The 25,819-nt window shown below is 39.8% G+C and overlaps 1 pseudogene; it reads left to right on the top strand.

Moving 5' to 3' along the window:
• The first annotated feature begins 12,008 nt into the window (after nucleotides 1–12,008).
• LOC114181760 lies at nucleotides 12,009–14,204 on the top strand (annotated as a pseudogene).
• Nucleotides 14,205–25,819: the final 11,615 nt, after the last annotated feature.

Genomic DNA, 25,819 nt, shown 5'->3' with positions numbered 1-25,819 from the left:
TCTGCAGAGCCATTGCCAATGAGTTTCACCCTACCATGCACAAGGTTAGCCTTCAAACATCTAAGGCCATTATCCTGCCAATGGGTTTCACCCTACTACTCTCACCACTTGAGTCAGTACGCTCTACGTGAGACTAACTATAACATCCCATCGAATATTACTAATTTAAGTAATAAAATTAAGAAATATGATGAAAACCTCATTTATTATACTTCGCTTGCCAAACGTACGAGAAATTTTAAAACAATTATTACATCAGAAGTTATCCAATACAATATCCAAATTCATAAAAACACTATTTACAAATTTCATAAAAACAATAATGATAAAACTCTAGTAAAAGGTTTTCCCAGCTAACCCTCTCTCTGATGCTATGCCTGTAACACCCCTGGCGCACCAATCCCTGGTCCCAGAGCATGTCAGGTTACTATAGCCCGATGCACCCCAACCCATCACCCTTCTCCGTCCATTCATACTGGGTGGGTTGTTGCCAGTGGGGATCGAACCCCCAACCTGACCTTTAACACCTCTGGCACACCAGCAGATGCTACCAGTTGCGCTGCAGCACAACTGGTAGCATCTGTTGGTGAGCCAGAGGTGTTAAAGGTCAGGTTGGGGGTTCGATTCCCACTAGCAACAACCCACCCAGTATGAATGGACGGAGAAGGGTGATGGGTTGGGGTGTATTGGGCTGCAGACCTAACACAACCGGTTTGAGGGTGGCAGGTGGGATGCCTGGTAAGCCCAAGAGGATCCGAGGGTGTTACAAAAAAGTGCACTTTTTTGTAACATCCCTGGCTACCCCTCCTCGGGCTCTAGAGGCTGTCAGGTTACTACAGCCCAATGCACCCCAACCCCTCACAATATCAAGCATATCCCAAAATCAAGACTAACACAACAAGCCATGAAAACATATCACAAACGCACCATGCCACTGCACCATCACCTAGCGCAGCCTAAGCACCACTAGGCAAAATGGCAATGGAGACTGCCTGGCGGTTCCACATCATCATCGGACGCCATAACTCACAAGACTTCCCTGTTTCCTACTATCGTCTGGCGGTCCACTCTACAAACATCTAGAAATCAACATGTAATGTGACACTACTGGTTTTAGGTACTCTAATTTATTTCCTAGCATTCAACCATTCAATTCTCAAACATCCAGAAATCAACATACACATTCATATATTCCAAATTACAACATCACAACACATATGCATCTTTCAAGTATAAGCACGCATTCCTCTCTTTTATAATTCATATATACTCACATCTTAAATCAATGCCAACATTCAATTTGAACCCAAAAGTAAACCATGCTCATATGAAATTATAAAATAATAAGACAGTAGGCACATAACTCATTTATTCATATATATACTCCACCATTTAAATCCATGTTAGCATTCAATTTCAACTTATGAATATGCATGCTCAAATCAAATATAAAGGAGCAACCCTCTAGAAACTTAAGCACATATTTCTATGCACCAATGCAAATAAATATAGCATTTCATACCTCTTATGCAACAATTTAATTTATATTGATACACATGCATTAACTAATAAAAAAGTTCTCAACATGTGACTAACCTAAAGAAACATTCAAATTCATAGAAACTTACGACATAACTGACTCATGCTTCCAATTCATGCCACATTAGTAGTTACTTAAAATTATCAAGAGTTTATTCATGCATTTTAAAGACTTCCCAACCAGCAATCATGAGTAACATATATCTCTAGCTACAACCTCCAAATTGAATCTCCACCGTTCAAAGTGAAGAGCAACATGTTATGGACCAACTACCAAAATTTCACTTAAATCAGATGATTAACGAATCGGGAAATGCAATTTTATAAAAATTGCACAAACTAGAAAAACTTGTGGCGCCTAACGCCCATAAATCAAAAGCCCATACAATATTCGTGGCACCATAATTCATACATTACATGAATATTCACATACTTCATGCATTTTCAAGGTAAATAACCAGCCACAACTAAATTGAGAAATAAAATACAAAACCTGCATTGTCCTCGCTTAGGCTAGAAGCCTTCGCCATTATAACAAGGACTATCTCGCTTAATCTAGGCTCCCTCGCCTGGGCAAGCGCGTTACAGTAGCACTTTGCGAGCTCTCGCTTGGGCGAGACCCTCTCGCTTGAGCGAGATCACTCTTCGCTCAAAACAAAAGTCCATTGCCTGGGCTACATTTCAAGTAGAAAGCATAAGGTTCCTCACAAGTTCTCACTGAGGCGAGGCACTCTCGCCTGAGCGAGATGGTTTATTGCTCAAAACAAGGACTTTCCGCATGAGCGAGATGCTCGAGCAGAACCAGGGTGAGTTCCTGCTATTCTCGCCTAGGCAAGACGCGCTCGTTTGGGCGAGAATATCAGTTCTTGCCATTGGTAACACATACAAGGCAGAAACACAACACCAAGCACATTCCAAAAACACAAGTAAGCCATTTTTACCCGATCAATAATATCATTCAAGCACCAAGAACATAAAACAGACCAAGAATAGGCAGAATTACATAAAAATACGAAACCCTAGCTTCCCTTACCTTATCAAGAGATATTGTGAGGGGGTTTAAGCTAGCAGAATGGTACCACAACTCTAGGAACAACTTCGTAAGTTGGAAGCACTAACATCCGAACAAGGACGGGTTACTACGATGAACCCTAAATGGAACCACAAGAAAAATCCAATTGGGAAGAAAGAGTAAGAGCTGAAAAATAACATACGTGAGTGGAAAACTGAGTTTGAGCTAACTTGAAGACAAATGGGATTCAAAATCCTAGTAGAGCATCCTAGTAGAGCTTCTGTTGAGGGAAAGGAAGGAGTGAGCAAGGTGTTATTTTTGCAAAGTGGCAGAAATAAGGGGGTTAGGCTGCTTTAGGGGCTTTGGGCACCCTATGGACTATCCTTAGGCCCAACTGATTAAGGTAGGCTCTTAAAATTAGGGCAGAAAAATAAAGTGGGTCTTAACATCAATTATTGTTATTTTTGGTTTAGCTATGTGGAATTATAAATGTATTATTTAGATATAGATTTAAGTTAATTAACAATAATAAATATATATTAGCAAAGATATATTTTGTATAATTAACAAAAAATGATATATTTTGGTTAGTTGTTTTGTATTGTATAGTTTGATTATTAACTTTTAATTTTGACAAAGGATACCCTCTTGTGTGTTCAAATTTCGTTATTTCAATTTTACCCTTAATTATTATTTTAAAACTTAATTATTTTGTAAATAAATCATCTTTAAGTGTTCTTCTAAATACCTCTTTTGTTTTTAACTATTATTTTAAAAACTTCTTGGGTGTACATATTTTATTTTTCTATAACATTTTACAAGTATTTTAAAAATTAATTATATATTTCTTATTAATCTTAACTCAAATTTCTATGAAAATTAAAAAAATGTGAACATACAAATGCGATAACGCTTGTGTTTTCGCTAGTCATTGTTAAAGTAAAATGTAGGTATATTGTGTAATATGGTCTTGTACAAAATAAATACAACATGAGATTGATGTTAACATTTTTAAATAGAAACACATAATTTATATGCAAGTCGTTGTTAAAGTGAGATGTAGACATATTTTGTAATATGGTCCCATATAACATAAATACAACATGAAATTGATGTTAAATTTTTTGAATAGAAACGCATGTATGTTATATTAAAATGAAATGTGTATGTATGGGTCATTGTAAATAAATAATGATGCAAGTTAAACATCTAATACGTTATCCTGAAGATTCAAATTCTAAAAGAATGGTGTTATAAATCAAATAATACATTGATAAATTTATTGCTGATATTTTATTAAGAATGAAAAGGCCCAAAATAATTCCAATTTTATAACAATAGTTCTGTAAAACAATCAAGCTCTGACATTTAATTCCATTCCACAAATGAGAATTTGGTTTCTTTGTTTTTGGCCATTGTATTAAGAAAATTAAAAATATAATAATAATAGTATAAATAGTTAATAATTATAATAATAATAATATAAATAATAATAATAATAATAATAATAATAATAATAATAATAATATAAATAATACTAATAGTTGCAAGGCCCACTTTGTTTCTTTATTTTTCTACCCTAATTTTAAGGCTCATCCTAAGTAGATGGGCCTAAAGGTTGGCCCATAGGGTGTTAAGGCCCCTAAAGTAGGCCAACCCCTCCACTCTGCTCTCATTTGCCAAAAATAGTACCTTACTCCTCTCCTTGTTCCCCACAGAAGCTCTATTAAGGTTTGGACCTCCTCCCTCTATTATTTTCTGCTCACGTAAGTTGATTCTCCTCCGTACCTTCTTTCTTTCCAGCTTTGTGGTCGTGAGTCTAACTAGGATTCACCTTGGTAACCCATTTTGAATCTATTCTACTATTTTCCAGCTCTCGAAGCTATTCCTTGAGCTATTGTGCTCCACGGTTTGGGTGTCGAAGTTCTTGGCTAACATTTTCCAGGTAAGGGAAGCTAGGGTTTTCGTACCTTTGTAGTATGCTTGTAGTTTTACTTTTGTTTTGTGATTTATATGCTTGAATGAAGCTTGGGTTCTGATAAGAATAAACTGAATACTGTTTTGGTTTGGTGTGCCGCCATATGTGCGTGAAACAGGGAGAATGTAAGACCCGAGAAAAATTAGACTAAAGGGAAACACATGGGAAAAATTAATGGCTTGATTAATACTGTTGATTTATTTAATTTAATTAGGTTATTAAATTATGAAATATGAAATAATTATCATTTGAGTTATTTAAGTTATTGTGGTATTTACTATAATTATTTATGTGATGTAAGTTATTGTTTTATTTATTTTAAAGTTTAATATCATATATAAGGTTGCGAATATGTGTATATAATTAAGTGGTGCGTATTGTAAAATGAGAAAGTAAATGGCCTGGTGGTTGGAGAGTGAATTTGTGTGTGCAGATACATGGGTTTGAATCTTGTCCCCTTCATGTATTGGTTTTAATTATTTTATTATTCAATTAAAGCATGTGGACCTTATACGTTTATAATTTATTGGTGCATCATACATACCAAGAAAGCTCGTATTTTGGTGGTTGTTATGGCTGGTGCTAGTGTGAAAGCACATGTGTTCGAACCCCAGCGACATGCGTCACATGCGTCAGTTAATATTGTTTTGTTTCTTTTCCTTCTTTAATTGTGGGACCCACAAAAAATGGCTTAAGTTCTTTTCTCTCTCCATTTAGATTAAGTGGTCACGTGGCGCATTTTTTTTTTCCTTGCCACTATAACATTGTTGAGATGCTGCATTAGATTATTATTCAACCTTCACGCAGCATCATATTCTATCTTTTGAATTGTGATTTAAATAATATAATGGTTTTTTTAATCTTAACTGAAAGATTTAATATAGGGTTAGATAAGGTCAAACCCTAGAAAGTTTTAAGGGGTATATAGGTTGAAAGTTAGGGTTTTAAAAAGGAAGAAGAATAGAGAAATTGAGAGTTGAAGGTTGTGGGAGCAGAGTGAAAGAAGCAATTCAGGTATGGGAAGCCAACCTTGTTTTCTTCTCTTCTTGTTGCTTGATGAATGAAGTTGATCCTGAATTCTGTCTTGGTTCTTTATACTTATTTTCATTCATAAAATCCTGTTGCACGCATTCTATTATGAAACCCATGGTCTGCAATTAGATTTCTGGATTTGACCTTGTTTTATTCTCGTTTGTTTTTGATAGACCTGTGTTTGTGTTTCTACTGATTTGAACCACGTACAAGCATAGCTATTGTTTTGTTCTTTTTCGCATGAAACTTAAAGGGGTTGTAGTCTTGTAATAGGTGATAGAGTGATGGTTCTAGGGATTCTATGGTGTGCGTTTTGATTGGATTGGTTTATTTCCTTTTTATTCATGGTGCAGTCTTCCATTGGTTGCTCTCGTCGTAGACACGTTAAAATATAAGAAAAGAGTTTCGGTTCAATATTTGGTTTTAAAAGTTAGTATCATGCATCATGAGATTTTTGATTACTATAAGGCCCAATTTTTCTGCCCTAATGTTTTAAGGGCTGGCCTTAATCTGTTGGGCCTAAGGGTTGGCCTATACTATGCTAAGGCCCTTAAAGCTGCCAGGGTCTCCCATTCAGCCCTCACTCTTACAAACAGTTCCTCAAACACTGTCTTTCTTCCTTTCAGAGCTCTACTAGGGTTTAGCCGTCCACTCTCTCTCTAAGCGTCAAGCTCTTCCACTCCATGTAAGTTGCTTCTGAGGTCACAGTAATCCTCCTCTAGTTTTATTTTATCATTTCCTTGAGGTTCATCCCAATGACCACGTTCTGTTTTGTCCCTCTTATTTTCCAGCTCCTAAAGTTGTTCCTGAGCGAACCTCGGAGCTGCTGTGCTCGCCAGTGTTGGTTTAGGAGCCCTATGTTAACCTTTTTCCAAGTACGGGGAAGTTAGGGTTTACTGTTATTTTTGTGTTCTCACATGCTTTGATCTTGTTTCATGAGTTGATGTTTGGTTGCTATTAAAAATGGTTTGGGAGCTGTTAAAAGCATGTTTTGGCCCGATTAAATGTATGTGCCTGCATGAACAGTGACGAGTTCTAGTTTTCTCACCCAAGCGAGTGTGTCTCGCCTAGGCGAGAATAACAACAACTCGCCCAGGCTGCTTGCGCGAGCTGTCGCTCAGCGACGAGCTCTTGTTTTGAGCGAGAGCCCATCTCGCGCAAGGGAGGAAGTCTCGCCTAAGCGAGAGGGCGCGACAGTGCCACTGTTCCTGATTCGAAACTTCGCCTAGGCGAAGGGAGCTCGCCTGAGCGACATGAACCTTTCGCCTGAGTGAGGCCCTTCTGCCTGACCGAGGGGTTGAGCGAGGGGTATGTTTGCTTTTTGGTTTCTTTGTTTTTGGATATTGGGTACATGCTTGGATTGATTATGCCCTTTTAAAGTATGAACTGAGTGACTTAATGTGAATATGATGAATTATGGTTTGGGACTTATGAGCTTAACATGAGTTGTGAATGATGAACTTGGATAATTCTTGGCATGTAATGAACATGAAATGGTTGGTTATGAAAGTGGCATGGTATTGATATGAGAGATAATTCTATATTCATGGTTTGGGAATGATGCGTTGGTATGGATTTCACATGCGATACGAATGAGGATGGATTGAAAAGGTTGACATGAGGTTTATACATGCATGATAAAAATTACTTGTTTGATTATGATTGGTCTATGGTCAGTGCGTAATTCCTTGAAATCTCTAGGTGAGATTCCATGGTCGTGCTTCAGTGGTCAGGACGTAATTCCATGACCCTTGTTAGTGGGAATTCATGGTGGTGTCCCATCTATATAATTTGGTAAGGATTCAAGGAAAGGTTGCATCGTGATACTCTAAGAAGCCAGTTAGTCTCACTTAGAGCAGACTGACTCTTGTGGTGAGAGTAGTAGGAGGCCTGAAACTCATTAAGGGCTAACCTTGTGTATGGGGGATTGAAACATTGTAACACTTGTAACACTTAGCTCGGGGGTGAGCAACTCAGGGGTGAGCAAGGTAATCCACCACAAGTGCAAGCATCCACTGAATTCGACTAGATTATATGTATCCGGATGAGTCGAGTCAGAGTCTAGTGTATTGTTTGAGAAGTCATAACATGTTTGGATGATATATATTTACTATTTGGATTGTGTAATGGCATGTGACTGCTTCATGAACTATTTCTACTCTAGCTTACTTTGTTTGCTTGTTTGGTTGTCTTGTATGTGGTTCTTCTCCTTTTGCGATGATCATCAATTTATTGATGTGAGCAGATGCGAGAGGCACTCAAGGTCAATAGGGAAGGGATGATTTTGCTACATAGTCTGCCTGGGTTGGACATCATGTTTCTTTTGGGCTTTTTCGTTAGGGCTACGACCCATGTATTGCTTTACTCTTTACTACTCTATCATCTACTGTTAATTCTTTGGTTCTCGTTTGTAACTAGCATCGTGGTGTTCCTTGGCATCTCCTAGTATTTTCCAGTTATTATAAGGAGTTATGTTTAAACTTCAAGACTACGCTACTATATTATTTTGATGTGACACTTCCTTTAATTACATTTATTAATTAAATGGGGTGTTACATTCTAGGGGTTCTATGGTGTGCATTTTGATTGGATTGGTTTATTTCCTTTTTATTCATGGTGCAGTCTTCCATTGGTTTCTTTCGTTGCAAACACGTTAAAATAAAAGAAAAGAGTTTCGGTTCAATATTTGGTTTTAAAAGTTAGTATCATGCATCATGAGGTTTTTGATTATTGTAGGAAGCCTTGGGGTTCATGGTGTTTGGTCTAGGTTTTCTTTGGTTAGAATGCGTAATGCAACGCTTGGTTTAAATGAGGAACCATGATTTATATAAGTTGATGGGGAGCTTTCTTATTTAATATGCTATAGTTTTGTGCAGGGATAAGTTGTGTTTGTTTTTCTTGCTTGTTTTTCTTTATCACATATTTATTTCTCTTTCATCACATGTAGCATGGGTTTTCCTTTGGTTTTGCTATATCTTTTCTTTGCAGCATTTGTTTTGCATGAAATTAAATGTTCGCTCTCTTCTTTGTATTTATTTTTTTTACGTGAATATGGGTGCAGAGGCATTAGCTTTTCTTTTTCTTCATTTGCACACAACAATGCCCTTCTCCTTCTTCCTTTTCTATTTCTCTTTCATGTGAAGGCTTAGATGAAAAGGATTAATGTTTATAATATTTTTCTTGGTGGGCACACTCTTATGTTGAGTATGAAGAGGTGTGGTGTTCTCTTAACCATTGGTCCATTTATTCTTGTATTTGTAAGTGCAACTTTAACTATGTCATTAATTCTCTCTCATCACATGTTTATTTTGTTTGACTGGTGGAGGGCCCACATGTATTTTCTCTCACCTTGTATGCTTGAATGAAGACCACATACATTAATTTTCTCTCACCTTGGTTTCTTTCTTTTCATTTTGACGTTGCAACACTTCTTTCTACCACTTTTAGATTAAAAGTTTGATGAGTTCAAATTTTTGCCCTCATTTAATATTTAAATTTGGGGATTTAATTGAATTTTCTGTGCTTAAAGATTGATTTAATTAGGATTTGTGATTATTGGATTTATTGAGTAAGTTTGGTAAAAGTGGCGTAAAAATTGATTTTAGTTGCATAAAATATTATTGGATATTCTAACGTTTGTTAATGCAGTTGGAATTTATTTTTGGTCAATTAATAGTGTGATTTTGAAGTATTCAAAGTTACAAAATAAGTCCAAAATCAAGAAATTCTGGAAAAGAATAAATCAGGAGCTAAATGCACCCGCAGATTTTATTTGCACACTCCTCCCTCAAGTGGACCACAAAAACCTGTTCTGCACCCCCAGTTTTCACTAAGTTGCACCCCTCCTACAACTTAAACTCCACTCAACCAGATCATGCCATGTGGCAATCCCCACCTTTTAAAATTAGCCAACCATAAGCTGCCACGTGTCATAATCCTCCACTCACCAAATTGACCACTCAGATCTTGCCACGTCATCATCTCCTCCATCTCACACATGAAACCCTAACCCTAATTTCCCTTTCACCCACCATCTCCTCGCCGGCCACCACTGCAACTCGCCGGAAATTTCAACCTCCATCTCCACCGCACCTTCACGTCTTCCGGCCACCACGAACAGCAACGCCACCTTCACCTGCGACACACATCTAGCGGCGCCATCTCCGTCAACCACCATGAGCATCGCGCCTCCGTCTTCTCCGCATCTTCACGCACCATCGCAACACCTCTTCTAGCCACCATTGACGTTCCAGCACCTCCATTGCAGATCTGCGAACAGCAACAACAACCGCAGTTTCGTCACGCCACGAACCATGGAAACCTGCATCAGTTCACTCATGAATCTTCACCGCTGCAGCAGCGAACACCAGTAGCGAACACCACCACCGCGAGCCACCCTCATTCTCGTCCATTCTTCCGCACCACCGTGAGTTCATCTCCAGCCATTGCATCACCATCGCACCAGAGATAGCACCTGCAGGAAACGCGAAGCAACCACGCACCACCATCTTGCATGCCATCACCACCGCAAAAACACCATTGCTGGAGACGCACAAGTCACGTCCGACCACCTCGCCGGAAAGCGGCAGCAGCCGCGCTGTCAGCTGTCATTGCCATCTCCATCTCCATTGCATCTGCAGAAACCCTAATTCTGGAGAGAGAATCTGCACTGCCACGTGTCAGCATCTGATAGGACAATCAAACTGGTCAACTGGTCAACTGGTCAACTGGTCAAAGTCAGTAGTCAACTCTGGTCAAAACTGCAAATATGGTTAAATGAGAGGGGCAGAATTGAAAATTGGACATCAATTAAGTTGCTAATTAATTATAAAAATGAAAGATTTTAGCAACTGACAGATAAAGCCCAAAGTCCAGTTGAAGCCTATATAAAGAGACTTCACGGAGCAGAAGCGGGAACTTACAATTTACAACTGACAGCTTAGACACTTAGAACTCTCTGGTTTTGGCAGATACCATCTCCACCACATCTCTCATTCTTTCTTTTATTTTGTTTCCTTCATATCATCATGTATTCCATCAAAGCCATGGAGGGCTAAGCTTTTAGGGTTGATTCCACTGTAATTTCTTAAATGGATTCTGAGGTTAGATGAATTTATGTGTTTGTTATTTTGATTATTGTTGTGGTTTTTGTTTATCTATGTCCTTTGCTTCTTAATCGAATAGAAAATAATGATTTTAAATCTACATGCATGCTAATCATATGAGTTAAAAGGTTTTTAAATAAAATTGAGACTTTACTTTGATTTTGTTTAGAAACTTTCATTTGATTAAATAAGTTTTTGCCAATAATTGAGACTTTAATTTGATTAGAGGTAATTAATTTAACTAAAATTAGTCAAGACTTTACTTTGATTAATTAAGTTTTCTATTTGGTAAAGAAACAAAGGAATAGACATGATTAGACATAGTAAAATTAATTGAGACTGTACTTTGATTGAATTTACTATGGACAATCTAACAATTCTCACTTTTAATTGAGACTGTACTTTGATTAAAAGTGAGGATGCCAACAAATGAATTGAGTCTTTACATTGATTGATTTGTAAAACAACAACAATAATTAATTTAACAATAATCTCTAGATAACCAATGAAGAATCTTATTTAGAAAAAGCAGTGGAATTGACCTATTTACTATTATTGTGTTTACAATCTTCCGTGTCATTTTCTTTGGACACCAAAATCCCCCTATTTTTATAGTTGCTAGATTTAATTGCATTTTTAAGAATCAAATACAGCGCCGCTGCCGGGGAATACGGTTAGTATTTCTTTTATTTTGATTCTGTTTTTATTTATTTTTTTATTTATTTTATTTTTTATTTTATTTTATTTATTTTTATTTTTTATTTATTTTACGCATATACGTTTGATATAGTTTGTTATTTTGTAGTATCTAGTTTTCTGTTAATATATTCCAAGCAAAGTTCTATTTTTGTTTTGATTAAGAATTTCTTTTAAGAAATTTTTGAGACTAGTTTGGAAAACTCTGTCTAGGAAAGACTTGGTATTTAAGTTGTCCACTGTGACGCACCTCTCTTTCCTGGGAGTAGACCCAACGACATCTTAACTCATTTCTTTCTTGAAATCTTTCTCCAAAACAAGAATAGGAAGAAAAAAAAACACACAGGGAAACACTTTCAGGTGGACTGCATAGTGCATGACTCGGGCCAATCCGGGTCAATTTTATCAACTTGATTCAGAACTTGAAAGGAACTTGCGTAAATCACGTAGGAGACTTGAACTCAGGTGTTCTACTGAAGGAGCACCATCATCATCTGAACCTACCACTGAAAGTGTACCACTAGAATCACCTCCGGTGATTAACATATCTTCTGATCCATCACCTGAACCAGAAATTCAAGAAGATAGAATGGAAGAAAGAACAATAAGAGAGTTGGCTTCACCGGATGCAGCAATTACACAAAACATGTGCATCCAATATCCAGATGGAGAATGTGAGCTTAAGTCTGGGTTAATCCATCTTTTACCCAAATTCCATGGATTAGCAGGAGAAGACCCGTACCATCATTTGAAGGAATTTCATGTTGTTTGTTCATCCATGAGACCTACAACAGTGACAGAGGAACATATCAAGCTTAAGGCTTTTCCATTCTCATTGCAAGATGCCGCTAAGAATTGGTTATACTGCCTTCCGCCAGGATCCATCAATACTTGGGAGACTCTGAAAAGATTATTTCTGGAAAAGTTTTTTCCAGCATCTAGAGTTGCTGCTATTCGCAAAGATATTTATGGGATAAGGCAACAAGAAAGAGAAAGTCTTCACGAGTATTGGGAAAGATTCAAAAAGTTATGTGCTTCCTGTCCTCATCACCAAATAAACGAGCATCTCCTCATTCAATACTTTTATGAGGGATTGAGTATCATGGATAGACAAATGATAGATGCTGCAAGTGGAGGGTCATTGGTGGACAAAACGCCAACAAATGCAAGACAATTGATTGAAACTATGGCGTCGAACCATCAACAATTTTCCACAAGGAGTAATTCTATAACTCTATTGAAGGGAACCCATGGAGTAGAAGCTTCATATGTTGCAGATCACAAGAAATTAGAAGGGAAGTTGGATGACTTAGCAGCCATGGTAAGGACCTTGACAGACTTACAGAAAAAGCCTATCCCTTCTACTTTATGTGGAATTTGTGCTTCTACTAATCATCCTACAGAGGCTTGTTCTATGTTAAAAGAGACAGGGACGTTAGACAATGAACAACCTCAGGCATATGCTGCAAACATCTATGGCAATAATAGACCACCTCGGCAGCAATACAACCATGATTTGTCCTCCAACAAGTACAACCCAGATTGGAAGGAATATCCCAGCCAGAAATGGGGAAATCAACAGCCTCAACACCAACAAGTCTATGTTCCACCTCAACAGAGGCAACAACCACAACCAGCTGCAACCTCTGGTGATTCAAACATGGAGCAATGATGAAAATGATGGCTGACATGATGAAGGGACAAATCAATGAGTTGAAACAGACGATGGAAGCAACCAATCAAAATTTGCAGAACCAGATTGGACAAATGGCAAATGAGTTAAATCAGATGAAGTCTCAACAAGGCTCAAGCAATTTGCCTGCACAAACTGTAATCAACCCGAGAAATGTAAGTGCTATTACTTTAAGATCGGGTAAGCAAATACAAGGTCTTGGGGATGCCCAAGAAGATGAAGATAAGGACAATGAAGTTGTACCTAATGATGAAAGAGGAAGATCAGATGAAGCAACACAAGCAACATCTGAATGCCTGCACCCAGTGATAACTCCAGGTTGGTATCCCCTAATACTTCCTCTGAAAATCCTTCTCCTTATTCTCCTCCTCCTCCCTATCCAAACCGTTTGAAACCAAAAACTAAAAAGATGGAGGAGTTAGACAAAGAAATCCTGAATACTTTCAAGAAAGTGGAGATAAACATCCTTTGTTGGATGCTGTGAGACAAATTCCTAAATACGCCAAGTTTCTCAAAGAATTATGTACACATAAAAGGCGTATTATGGACAAAGAGGTAGTGAACATGGGAAGAAACGTCTCTAGCTTAATTAAGAAGCCTGCAGTCAGAATGCCGCAAAAGTGTAAGGATCCAGGTATGTTTTCTGTTCCCTGCATTATAGGAAGTACTAAGTTTGACAATGCTATGTTAGATTTAGGAGCTTCCATTAATGTAATGCCTTTATCTGTTTTTACTTCACTTCATCTTGGACCTCTTAAGTCTACTGGTGTGGTCATTCAATTGGCCAACCGTAGCACAGTTAACCCTGCAGGTGTGCTAGAAGATGTGCTTGTCCGTGTGGACAAGTTAATTTTTCCTGCAGATTTCTACATCTTGGACATGAAGGATGATGAAGGAATGAGTTCAACCACAATTATCTTGGGAAGACCATTCATGATGACAGCACGTACCAAGATAGACGTGCATGCAGGATCCTTGACTATGGAGATAGGAGATGAGAAGGTGCAGTTCAACGTGCTAGAAGCCATGAAGCACCCAATTGAAGACCATTCTTTGTTTTGTATTGATTTATTGAGTAATGTAGTGAACAATTATGCTTTTGGACTTTTGGACGTTTTATCTGGTTTTTCTTCTTCTTTGGATTTTTCTTTTTCGAATATTTCGGGCTCAATTTTAGACGAAAGAGAAAATTGTAAAACAGGTGATGTTGAGGACGCGGTGTCACTATTTGATACCTCTGTGGCGTCCAAGTGTGATGCTGAGGTGGCTGAAATTACCTTAGGCAGTAAAATGTTGCCATCTGTGGAACAGCCACCCACTTTGGAGTTGAAACCTTTACCATCTCATTTGAAATATGTTTATCTTGAGAGGGATGGGAAACTCCCTGTTATTATATCTGCCTTGCTTACTGACGAGCAGGAACAAAAGCTATTGCAGGTTATCAAAGATCACAAGCGAGCAATAGGCTGGACTTTGGCAGATATTCCTGGTATTAGTCCTTCTTTCTGCATGCACAGAATACTCTTGGAGGAGGATGCTAAGCCAGTGAGGCAACCTCAGAGGAGACTGAATCCTCAGCTGATGGAGGTTGTGAAGAAAGAAGTCACCAAGTTGCTACAAGCAGGTATTATATATCCCATTTCTGACAGCACTTGGGTGAGTCCTGTACATGTGGTCCCCAAGAAATCTGGGATCACCGTGGTCAAGAATGAGAAGAACGAGTTGATTCCTACTCGTATTCAGAATAGCTGGAGGGTCTGTATTGATTATAGAAGACTAAACCAGGCCACCAGGAAGGACCACTTTCCTTTACCATTCATGGACCAGATGTTAGATCGATTGGCAGGTAAGTCTCATTACTGTTTTCTTGATGGATTCTCTGGGTATTTTCAGATTTGTATTGCCCCAGAGGATCAACATAAGACTACTTTACTTGTCCATTCGGTACATATGCTTATAGGAAAATGCCATTTGGCCTTTGCAATGCTCCTGGAACATTTCAGCGATGTATGATGAGTATTTTTACAGATTTGTTGGAGCATTGTATTGAGGTTTTTATGGATGATTTTAGTGTATATGGTTCATCTTTTGATCACTGCTTGTCTAATCTTGCTAGAGTCTTGGAGAGATGTGAAGAAACTAACCTTGTTCTAAATTTTGAAAAATGTCATTTTATGGTGGAACAAGGTATAGTTTTAGGTCACGTTGTTTCCAAGAATGGTATATCTGTAGATCCTGCTAAAATTGATATTATTTCACAATTGCCTTACCCCTCTTCTGTGAAAGAGGTTCGATCTTTTCTTGGACATGCAGGATTTTACAGGAGGTTTATCAAGGACTTCAGCAAGATAGCCAACCCTCTCTCCAACTTGTTGCAAAAGGATGTAGTATTTGACTTTGGAGAGAGGTGCAAAGATGCGTTTGATACATTGAAAAAGGCGCTTACCACCACTCCTATCATCCAGCCACCTGACTGGACATTACCATTCGAGTTGATGTGTGATGCATCAAACTTTGCAGTAGGAGCGGTGCTTGCACAAAAAGATGGGAAGCTATCACATGTGATATATTATGCTTCCAGAACATTGGACACAGCGCAGGCTAACTACACCACGACTGAGAAGGAATTATTGGCTGTTGTGTTTGCCTTGGACAAATTCAGACCGTATATACTTGGTTCCAAGGTAATTGTTTATACTGATCATGCAGCATTAAAATTCCTTCTGAAGAAAGCAGATTCGAAACCAAGGTTGATCAGATGGATGCTACTGCTCCAAGAGTTTGACATTGAGATTCTAGACAGAAGTGGAGCACATAACTTAGTAGCCGATCATCTTAGCAGGATTGAAAATGGAGAAGATAACATTCCTATTAAGGATGACTTTCCTGATGAAGTCCTCCTAGCATTGACTGCTGTGAAAGGTATGTTTCCTGAACCTTGGTTTGCTGACATTGTTAATTATTTGGTTGTTTCTGCTATTCCTCCTTCCTTCTCCAAATATGAAAGAATCAAGCTAAAAAGTGAGGCAAAGTACTATATCTGGGAAGACCCAATCTTATGGCGCATTGGTAGTGACCAAGTCATAAGGAGGTGTGTTCCAGATATCGAGATACCTCATGTGCTTGAGTTCTGTCATTCGTCTCCTTTTGGTGGACATTATGGCACACAAAGAACAGGTAGGAAGGTGTTGGATTGTGGATTATATTGGCCTACTATTTTTAAAGATGCACAGAGGGTATATGAAAATTGTGAGCAGTGCCAAAGGGCAGCCAGATCCATTACAAGAAGGGATGAAATGCCTCAACAACCCATGCTATATTGTGAGGTATTTGATATTTGGGGTATTGATTTTATGGGTCCTTTTCCTCCTTCTTTTGGGTTTTCTTATATTTTGCTTGCTGTAGACTATGTCTCCAAATGGGTGGAAGCCATAGCTACAAGGACTAATGATTCTCGAGTTGTTATGAGTTTTGTCAGGTCTAACATTTTCTGCAGATTTGGGATACCACGAGCCATCATCAGTGACCAGGGGACTCATTTCTGTAATAGGCTACTTGAGAACATGTTGAAGAAGTATGGGGTGACACATCGCATTGCTACACCATATCACCCCCAAACCAATGGACAAGCAGAGATCTCTAACAGAGAGATTAAAAAGATACTAGAGAAAGTAGTGAAGCCTAGTCGAAAGGATTGGGCCACAAGATTGGATGATGCACTTTGGGCACACAGGACAGCCTACAAAACACCTATAGGTATGTCCCCCTTTTCTGTTTTTGTTTTCTATTTGTTAAAGAAACAAAGGAATAGACATGATTAGACATAGTAAAATTAATTGAGACTGTACTTTGATTGAATTTACTATGGACAATCTAACAATTCTCACTTTTAATTGAGACTGTACTTTGATTAAAAGTGAGGATGCCAACAAATGAATTGAGTCTTTACATTGATTGATTTGTAAAACAACAACAATAATTAATTTAACAATAATCTCTAGATAACCAATGAAGAATCTTATTTAGAAAAAGCAGTGGAATTGACCTATTTACTATTATTGTGTTTACAATCTTCCGTGTCATTTTCTTTGCACACCAAAATCCCCCTATTTTTATAGTTGCTAGATTTAATTGCATTTTTAAGAATCAAATATTTGAGATCAATTCCGTATTCGTTGTGAGACGACTCAGGGTTATCTTAACCCTAACTATTTTGTTCACTACTAACTGGCAATACAGAAGTTGCTATAGTTTAGTAGTATTAATTTGATCGCGTCAACGACAGCGATATCAAAGTTACACCTTTTGTTCTTTATTGTACCATGGACCCACACACCCAAATACAAATTCATGGTGCTATTTTAGATGGTCACAACTTTTAGTTTCATTCACACTTCATACCACACATCTATTTCTCTCATCACATGTGCTTGTAATAAAATGAGGGGCCCACATATGCATGCCTTTTGTTTCCATTCTTGATGTTTGTAGACTTTACTAAAAGCTAAGATATTAGTGTTCTAATTGTTGCAACTTTGATCTTTCAACCATGACTCACATTCACTTAATAATTTTCTTTACTTTCTTGGATTAGTGGGACCCACCTAAGGCTTTTATGGATTCATATTGCATGTTCAAAATCATGTATGACAATTTTTGGTTCTCTTTAAATTCTCATACTTTTGGTTTGGTGCTTTTTATTTTGGTTTTAATAATTGTGTTATATTTCAATGTGTTGGTGACCATTGATGAGATGAGTGTGTGATTTGAGTTTACTTTTGGACTTATATAGTATGATAGTTATTTTATTGAACATGAGTTATATAGCCATAATTGCAATGTCAATGCTATGTCTTTTGCTTGGTTATATTTTAGTTGCATGGTTATGGAATTAAAATGGTGGCTTGGTGCTATAGCTGTTGTTGTTTATATTGGTTTGGAAATTATTAATAGAGTTCATGGTATGAATGTATTAGTTGATAAAGTCGATGAGGTTTTCCATACCTAGGAACCCAGTAGTGACTCTTTCGCTAGTGTGAAGCAGTGGAAAGGGTCCTCTTGGCCTGTGTGAAGCAGTGGCAGAGGATTGATTCGAGTGTTGTACCTTCTCGCTTATGTGAAGCAGTGGAGAGGGGAAAGATGTTTCACCTTATTTCAGCTCGTTGCGAGTATAGTGCCCGATGTGCGATGCATAGACGTTTTTACTCATAATTCCTTGAGGAATAAGGGAGACAGTCTAGCTGCGATAGTGGGACACATCGAGCCATCTATTCTAGGAAACTAGATGTTGTTATGGGGTGAGAGGCCGCGGAAAACCAAAGTTTGATTATGATCACTATGATTGAATATTTTAGATGAAAGTGATGCTATGTTTGGTTTGGTATGATGGTTTGGATTTTGGGGTTTGTGTGTTCAAACCAAGTATTAATTGTGATCATAATGCTTAAGTGTTACTTGAATGCAACGTTGATTATTATTAGACATGTTTTATTTACGAATTTCTTTTATATATATATATATATATATATATATCATGGTTAGTTTACCCCTATTTGTTTGTGTGTATGTTTGTTGTATGTGCGATGATCGTACAACGTGTGTGTTATATAGGAGCAGATGATAATGCAGATGTTTTTGGCATGGAGTAGATCGACGAGAGGCTGGATGAACTCAGGCATTATTATAATTATTTAGTTGTTTTAAATCAGATACTAAAGTATATGTAATTTTCTTTTGGTCGCAATTGTTATTAGAATTTATTTGATAACTTGGGTTTTTGGAACACGCAATTTAAATTAAAATATAAGTTTTTTATTAGTACATTTTCAATGATAATCATTTTCCACTAAACGCAAAAGTTTTCTAACATTCTATGACATCCCAAAATCTAGGGTGTTACACTTACACTCTAATGAGTCAGTTAGTTTCACATAGACTGTACTGACTTGAGTTGGGAGAGTAGCAGGAGGCCGAAGACACTTTAAAGGCTAACCTTGTGTGTGGGGGATGAAACACTGTAACAAATGCCTCGGTAGAGCAGCTCGATAGAGCAGTAAAGGCCACCACAAGTGCAAGCATCCATTGAATCCGACTAATTATATGTATCCGGATGAGTTGTGTCTTGAGTCTTAGTGTATCGTTTGCAAGTCAGAACATGATTGGTTGGCATATGCATCTTGGATCACGATATTGTAAGTAATTGTATGAATAATCATTTTCTACTCTAGCTTACCCTTTTGCTTGTTTGATTGTTATGTGTGTGGTTTTATCTTTTTGTGATGATAATCAATTTATTGGTGTGAGCAGATGCGAGAACTCCTCGTGGCCAACAGGGAAATGGTAACTCCGCTGCGTAGCCTATCTGGGCTGGATTTCGTTTAATTGGGCTTTCTCTTAGAGTTATGACCCATGTATTGACTTTTCTTTTGGTATTAATTTGATTACTGTTGAACTTTGTACTCTATCTTGTATTGGCATCGTGGTATGCCTCAGGATTCTATTTTAAGTACCTTGGATATCTTTATGGAGTGATTTTATACTCCGCATCTTGGCTCTTTATATTATTCTGTGTAATATTCCATTGGCTATATTAGTATTTAAATGGGGTGTTACATTTATGGTATCAGAGCGGTCATTCCTTAGAGTATATGGACTTGGGGATCCACTTAGCTTTCGTTGTGTCTTTCTAAGTGTCTTTAGTTAAGTTCTTGTCTCATCAAGTCTGACTAATGGTTTTCCTATGTGCCAGTGATTATGGCACCCCCGCGTAGAACTCCTCAATCATCTCAGGGTGACGTACCAAACATCGCCAGAGCAATAGAAGCTATGGTGGCAGCTATGACTCAATAGAGTACAACTATGATGCAACAACACGAGGCATCGATGCAACGACAGGCAACATCGTTGGAGCAACAACAGTTGGTGATGTAGTGGATGGAGGCTGCAAGGGTAGCTATTGAGGATGCCCACAGGCAGCATATGGAAGCCCTCCGCCAATTAGAGGAGAACAGGGTAGCTCCCTTGTTTTTGGTCTTGAGCCACGACCTTCAGTTAGAGAGTGGAGTTTGGAGGACTTTTTGAAGCACCACCCGATGAAATTCAACGGCAAGACTAGTCTTGATGCTGCAGATCAATGGTTGAAGGACATAGAGAGGATATTCAATGCCAAGATGTGTATTATTGAGAAAAATTGGCTTTTGCCGTGTATATGCTTACAGGAGAGGCAGAGCATTGATGGATCAGTATGAAATCCATCATGGAAGAAAGAGAGGAACCAGTCGCTTGGGAGGCTTTCAAGGGGAAGTTCATCTCCGAGTACTTCTCTTATAGCATGAGGTATGCCAAAGAAGTAGAGTTCCTCCAATTGACTCAAGGAGGAAAATTAGTGGCAAGTAAGGCCACTTTAGCAAAGATTGTCCCACTCTTGTCAGGATAGTGACGTGTACCCCGACTCAGGCCTCGACTCAACATCAATAGAGGAGAGGAGGCAACAAGCCTCAGGTGACAAGTAGAGTTTACGCTATGACAACAGTAGAGGCTGCAGGCTCAAGTAATCTTGTTATGGGTTGTTGCATGATTATTGGTGAATCTTTGTGTGTGTTGTATGATTCTAGAGCGACACACTCTTTTGTGTCAGATGCATGTGTGAAAAGGTTGGGTGCTGGAGTGTGAGCTACAATGTGAGTTTGTATTATCTATTCCGACGTTGAGTTTGGTCAGGACATCATCCTTGTGTGCTAGATGTCCAGTGGAGGTAGTGGGGCGCAAATACAAGGTGAATCTGATATGTCTACCTCTTCAAGAGTTGGAGGTGATCTTAGGAATGGATTGGCTCTCTACCAATCACTTTCTTATAGATTGTCGAGAGAAAAAGCTGTTGTTTCCCAACTTAGAGGAGCCTGAGTTATTATCTTCACAAGGTGTTATGAACGAGATTTGAGGTGGCGCATAGTGCTTAATCATCTTCTCACATCTTGAGGTGGAGAAAGATGAAGGGATGTTAGTCATACCGATTGTGCACGAGTTTGAAGATGTGTTTCCAGAGGAAGTGCCAAGGTTGCCTCCCAGTAGAGAGGTGAAGTTCTCTATTGACCTGGTGCCAGGAACTGGTCCAATGTCGATAGCTCCATCCGTATGGCTCCGACAGAGTTGGTAGAGCTCAAGAGTCAGATAGAGGAGCTATTGGGGAAGTAGTTCATTTGACCCAATACTTCACCATGGGGAGCACCAATGTTGTTGGTGAAGAAGAAGGACAGGAGTTCACGTTTGTGTATGGACTATAGACAGTTAAACAAGATTACGATCAAGAATAAATACCCTTTTGATGGATCAGTTACATGGAGCAACAGTATTCTCGAAGATAGACTTGCGGTCGGGATACCACCAGATACTAGTGAAGGCTGATGATGTGCAGAAGACAGCCTTCAGGTCCCGATATGGACACTACGAGTATGTGGTTATGCCATTTTGTGTGACCAATGCTCCAGCAGTGTTCATGGACTACATGAACAGGATCTTCAGGCCATTCTTAGATAAGTTTGTCGTAGTCTTCATAGACGACGTACTCAACTACTCCAAGACCCAAAAGGAGCATGTTGAGCACCTGAGTTTAGTGCTTGGTGTTTTGAGGGAGAAGCAACTATATGTTAAGTTATCCAAGTGTGAATTCTAGATGGATGAAGTGCAATTTTTGGGGCATGTGATATCTGCCCAGGGGATTTTTTTAAGGCCCATTTTATTTCTACTTTATTTTTAAAGGCTGCCCCAAACGGTTAGGCCTAAAGGCTGGCCCAAAAGGGGAAAAGGAGACCCTAAGTCTACCCTCACATTTTCATTCCTCTTACTCTTCAGATTTTCGCAACCATCAACCCCTTCCTCTCTCTCGCAATAGGAACCTCTACTAGGGTTTGATACCAGCTCTTAGACAAGAAAACTCTAAGCTTAGCTCTCCTCCATGTAAGTAAATCTTGAGCTCGTGCTTCTCACCCTCTAGGCGTCCTTTCTTTTGTTGATCACAGTAGGGGCTTTCTAGTAATCTCGTTCCTAATATGCTCCCCTTCATTTTCAGCCCTTTGGCTTACTCTTAGGACTGTGGTGCTCTCTGTGTGCGTGTCGGAACTTCCCGCTAGCTCGTTTCCAGGTAAGGGAAGCTACGATTTACGATTTCCTTAGGTTCTTCGCATGTTTTCTGAGTATAAGTTATATTCTTGAGGTGTGCTAGTGATTTGATTGTTTGATATTGGTAAAATGTGTTTTCGATGTGGTTTTTGTGTTGTCCACGAGAGAACAGTGGCGAGCACTGGTTTTCTAGCCCAAGCGAGCTTGCCTCGCCTAGGCGAGATTAGCAAAGGCTCACCCAGGACTTGCTGCTCGATCTGTCGCTTAGACAAGAAGTTTTTATTTTTGAGCGAGGAGTGGTCTCGCCTAGGCGAGAAGGGACTCGCTTGAGCGAGACCTCGCAGAGTCTGCTGCTCCCCTACTCGAGTTCTCGTCTAGGCGAGACGGGGTTCGCCTGAGCGAGAAGATCTCCCTCGCCTGAGCGGGACCTGTTAGCTTGTGCGAGACTGGGGTAAGTTGTGGTACTATTGTTGAATGGTGCATTGATGTGTGATTGCTTATCTGATCTATATGCTCTACTATGAGGGATGATGTCATGATTGATATATGATGTGGTGGTGGGAATGGTATGTTGTTTTGTGTTGTATGAATTGGAAAGCATGAGTTGCATGATGGCATTGTTATACATGATGTTAATGTTATGGGAAGCTCTTGATTGGTGGGTGGAATATGTATAAAGTATAGGTAGTGCATAATCCCACGACTCTTGTAGTGAGAGATCTTGGTGGCGCCTCATCTGTTGGACGTAATTCCATGGACCCGCTTAAGGGGAGAGTCTCGTGGAGCCACGACAAAAGGACGTAATTCCATGGGGGGTCGTGGTGGTGCCTCAACGCCAGCGCGTAATTCCACGGAGGCCACGTGGTGGTGCCTCCTATAAGGGTATAATTCCGCGAAGGCCTCGTGGTGACGCCTCATTGTTAGGACATAATTCCACTGCCATGTGGTGGTGCCTCAGTTACGTATCCGGATAGTTGAGTCTTGGGGTCTCATATATTTTGATAGCTCTGGTGTGATGCTTGTTATTTATGCTTGGCTTTGAGATTACATGTGGATTGTTATAATATGAGGTTTCTTTATGATAGCTTACCCTTTTGCTTGTTTTATGATTTTTATGTGGTTTCTTCCCTTGCAATGATCATCAATTTGATTGATGTGAGCAGATGTGAGGAACCCTAGCAGTGGTATGGATAATAGGGATGTTGCAGCTTGATGGATTGGATGAGTATTGGGCCCACTGTGGGGCCCATCACTGAAGGATTTTACTAGTTATGATTATCTTGTCCGCACAAGACTTAGTATAGTTATTTGCTTTTCCAGTGTACTTTGTTTAGGCCGTGTGGAGCCTCTTTTATGTAATATGGGAAATGCTTGGTGTACTGTATGCCTGCATACTCCAAACTCCTTACTCTCTGATTATTTATGCATGTGACGTTTTATCAATTTGAGGTTATCCAGTTTTTGGGACGTTACATTTATGGTATCAGAGCGGTCGAACCTTAGGATCTATGGTCTAGTGTGCCTGCTTAGCTACCATTGTAACTTGTGTGTTGCTAGCTAGGCTCTCAGCTAATCAAGTCTAACTCTTGTGTTTCCTGTGTGTCAATGACATGGCACCTCAGCATAGGAACTCTCAGCCTTCTCAGGGTGACGCACCAGACATCGCCAGGGCAATAGAAGCGATGGTGGCTGCTATGGCACAACAGAGTACTACCATGATGCAATAACATGAAGCATCAATGCAACGACAGGCGGCATCACTTGAGCAACAACAACTGGTTTTGCAACAGATGGAAGCTGCTAGGGTGGCTGCTGAGGACGCTCACCGTCAACACATGGAGGCCCTCCGTCAGTTGGAGGAAAACAGGACCACCGCCCCTGTCCATGGTCCTGACCCAAGACCTCTCCATCGAGAATGGAGTTTGGAAGACTTTCTGAAGCACCATCCGACTAAGTTTAATGGGAAGACCGGTCCAGATGTCGTAGATCAGTGGTTGAGAGGATTTTTTATGCTATGATATGCCCCGAGGAGAGTAGGTTGGCCTTCGCGGTGTACATGCTCACGGGTGATGCTGAGCACTGGTGGATCAGTATGAAGTCCATCATGGATGAGAGGTAAGAACCAGTTACTTGAGAGGTCTTTAGGAGAAAGTTTCTCTCTGAGTACTTCCCTGACAGCGTCAAATATGCTAAAAAGGTGGAGTTTTTGCAATTGACTCAAGGAAGCAAATCTGTGGCTGAGTATGCAGAAAATTTCAAGCATCTCAATCATTTTTATACCATGCCACTGCATGAAGAGTGGCGATGTAGGAAGTTCGAGAATGGCCTCCGCGGGGATCTTCGTTTGATGGTGGCCCCGCTGTCCATCAAGGATTTTGTAACCTTTGTGGAGAAGGCCAGGGTCATGGAAAAGATGAAGGTTGAAGTGGAAACTCAGCACCCTCATCAGCAGAGAGTGGGAGGACCGTCTGGGTCCAGGCATAGGCATAAGGAGAGGAGGAAGCTCTATACTCGGCCCCATTTCCAGTCCCAAGGGTCTAGGAAGACTTCTTCCCAACAGAGCAGGGTTTAGTGCTACCAGTGTGCGGGACCGCACAAGAGGAATGTCTGCCCCCAGCTTGCGAGCTTCAAGAGGTGTAACAATTGTGGCAAGGAGGGCCACTTCGGCAGAGATTGCCCCACCCTCGTGAGGACAGCGACGCGTACTCCAATTCCAGCCCCAATCCAGAATCAGCAGAGGAGGGGAGGCAACAGACCTCAAGCATCGGGCAGAGTATACGCCATGACTGGAGCGAAGGCAGCAGGCTCAGGTAACCTTGTCATAGGTCGTTGTGTGATTGTTGGTAAATTTGCATGTGTTTTGTATGACTCTGGAGCGACACACTCTTTTGTGTTTGAAACTTGTGTGCAAAGGTTGGGTCTGCTGGTTTGTGAACTGCAATGTGACCTTATGGTATCTACTCCGGCATCGGGTTTGGTCAGGACATCGTCCTTGTGTGCTTGGTGTCCAGTGGAGGTAGAAGGACACAGGTACAAAGTGAATCTGATATGCCTACCTCTACAGGAGTTGAAAGTGATCCTAGGAATGGATTGACTCTCTGCCAATCGTATCCTTATAGAATGCCAAGAGAAGAGGCTGTTATTTCCCAACTCAGAGGAGCCTGAGTTGTTATCATCCCACGGGGTTATGAAGGAGCTACAGGACGGTGCTCAGTGCTGGGGAAGCAGTTTATCCGACCCAATACCTCACCTTGGGGAGCGCCGGTGCTGCTGGTGAAGAAGAAGGATGGGAGTTCGCGGTTCTGTGTAGACTACAGACAGTTGAACAATATGACCATCAAGAACAAGTACCCCATCCCGAGAATAGATGACTTGATGGATCAGTTGCATGGATCCTCGGTGTTTTCAAAGATTGACTTGCGGTCGGGATATCACCAGATTTTGGTGAAGGCAGATGATGTAGAGAAGACGGCCTTCAGGTCCCGGTATGGACACTACGAGTATGTGGTTATGCCTTTTTGGTGTGACCAATGCTCCGACAGTGTTCATGGACTACATGAACAAAATTTTCAGGCCATTCTTGGATAAGTTTGTCGTAGTCTTCATAGACGACATCCTTATCTATTCCAGGACTCAGGAAGAGCATG

Source organism: Vigna unguiculata, chromosome 4 (assembly GCF_004118075.2).
Source record: "Vigna unguiculata cultivar IT97K-499-35 chromosome 4, ASM411807v1, whole genome shotgun sequence".
Lineage (NCBI taxonomy): Eukaryota > Viridiplantae > Streptophyta > Magnoliopsida > Fabales > Fabaceae > Vigna > Vigna unguiculata.
Note: the sequence above shows the minus strand (reverse complement) of the source record. Positions and strands in the feature narration are given on the sequence as shown.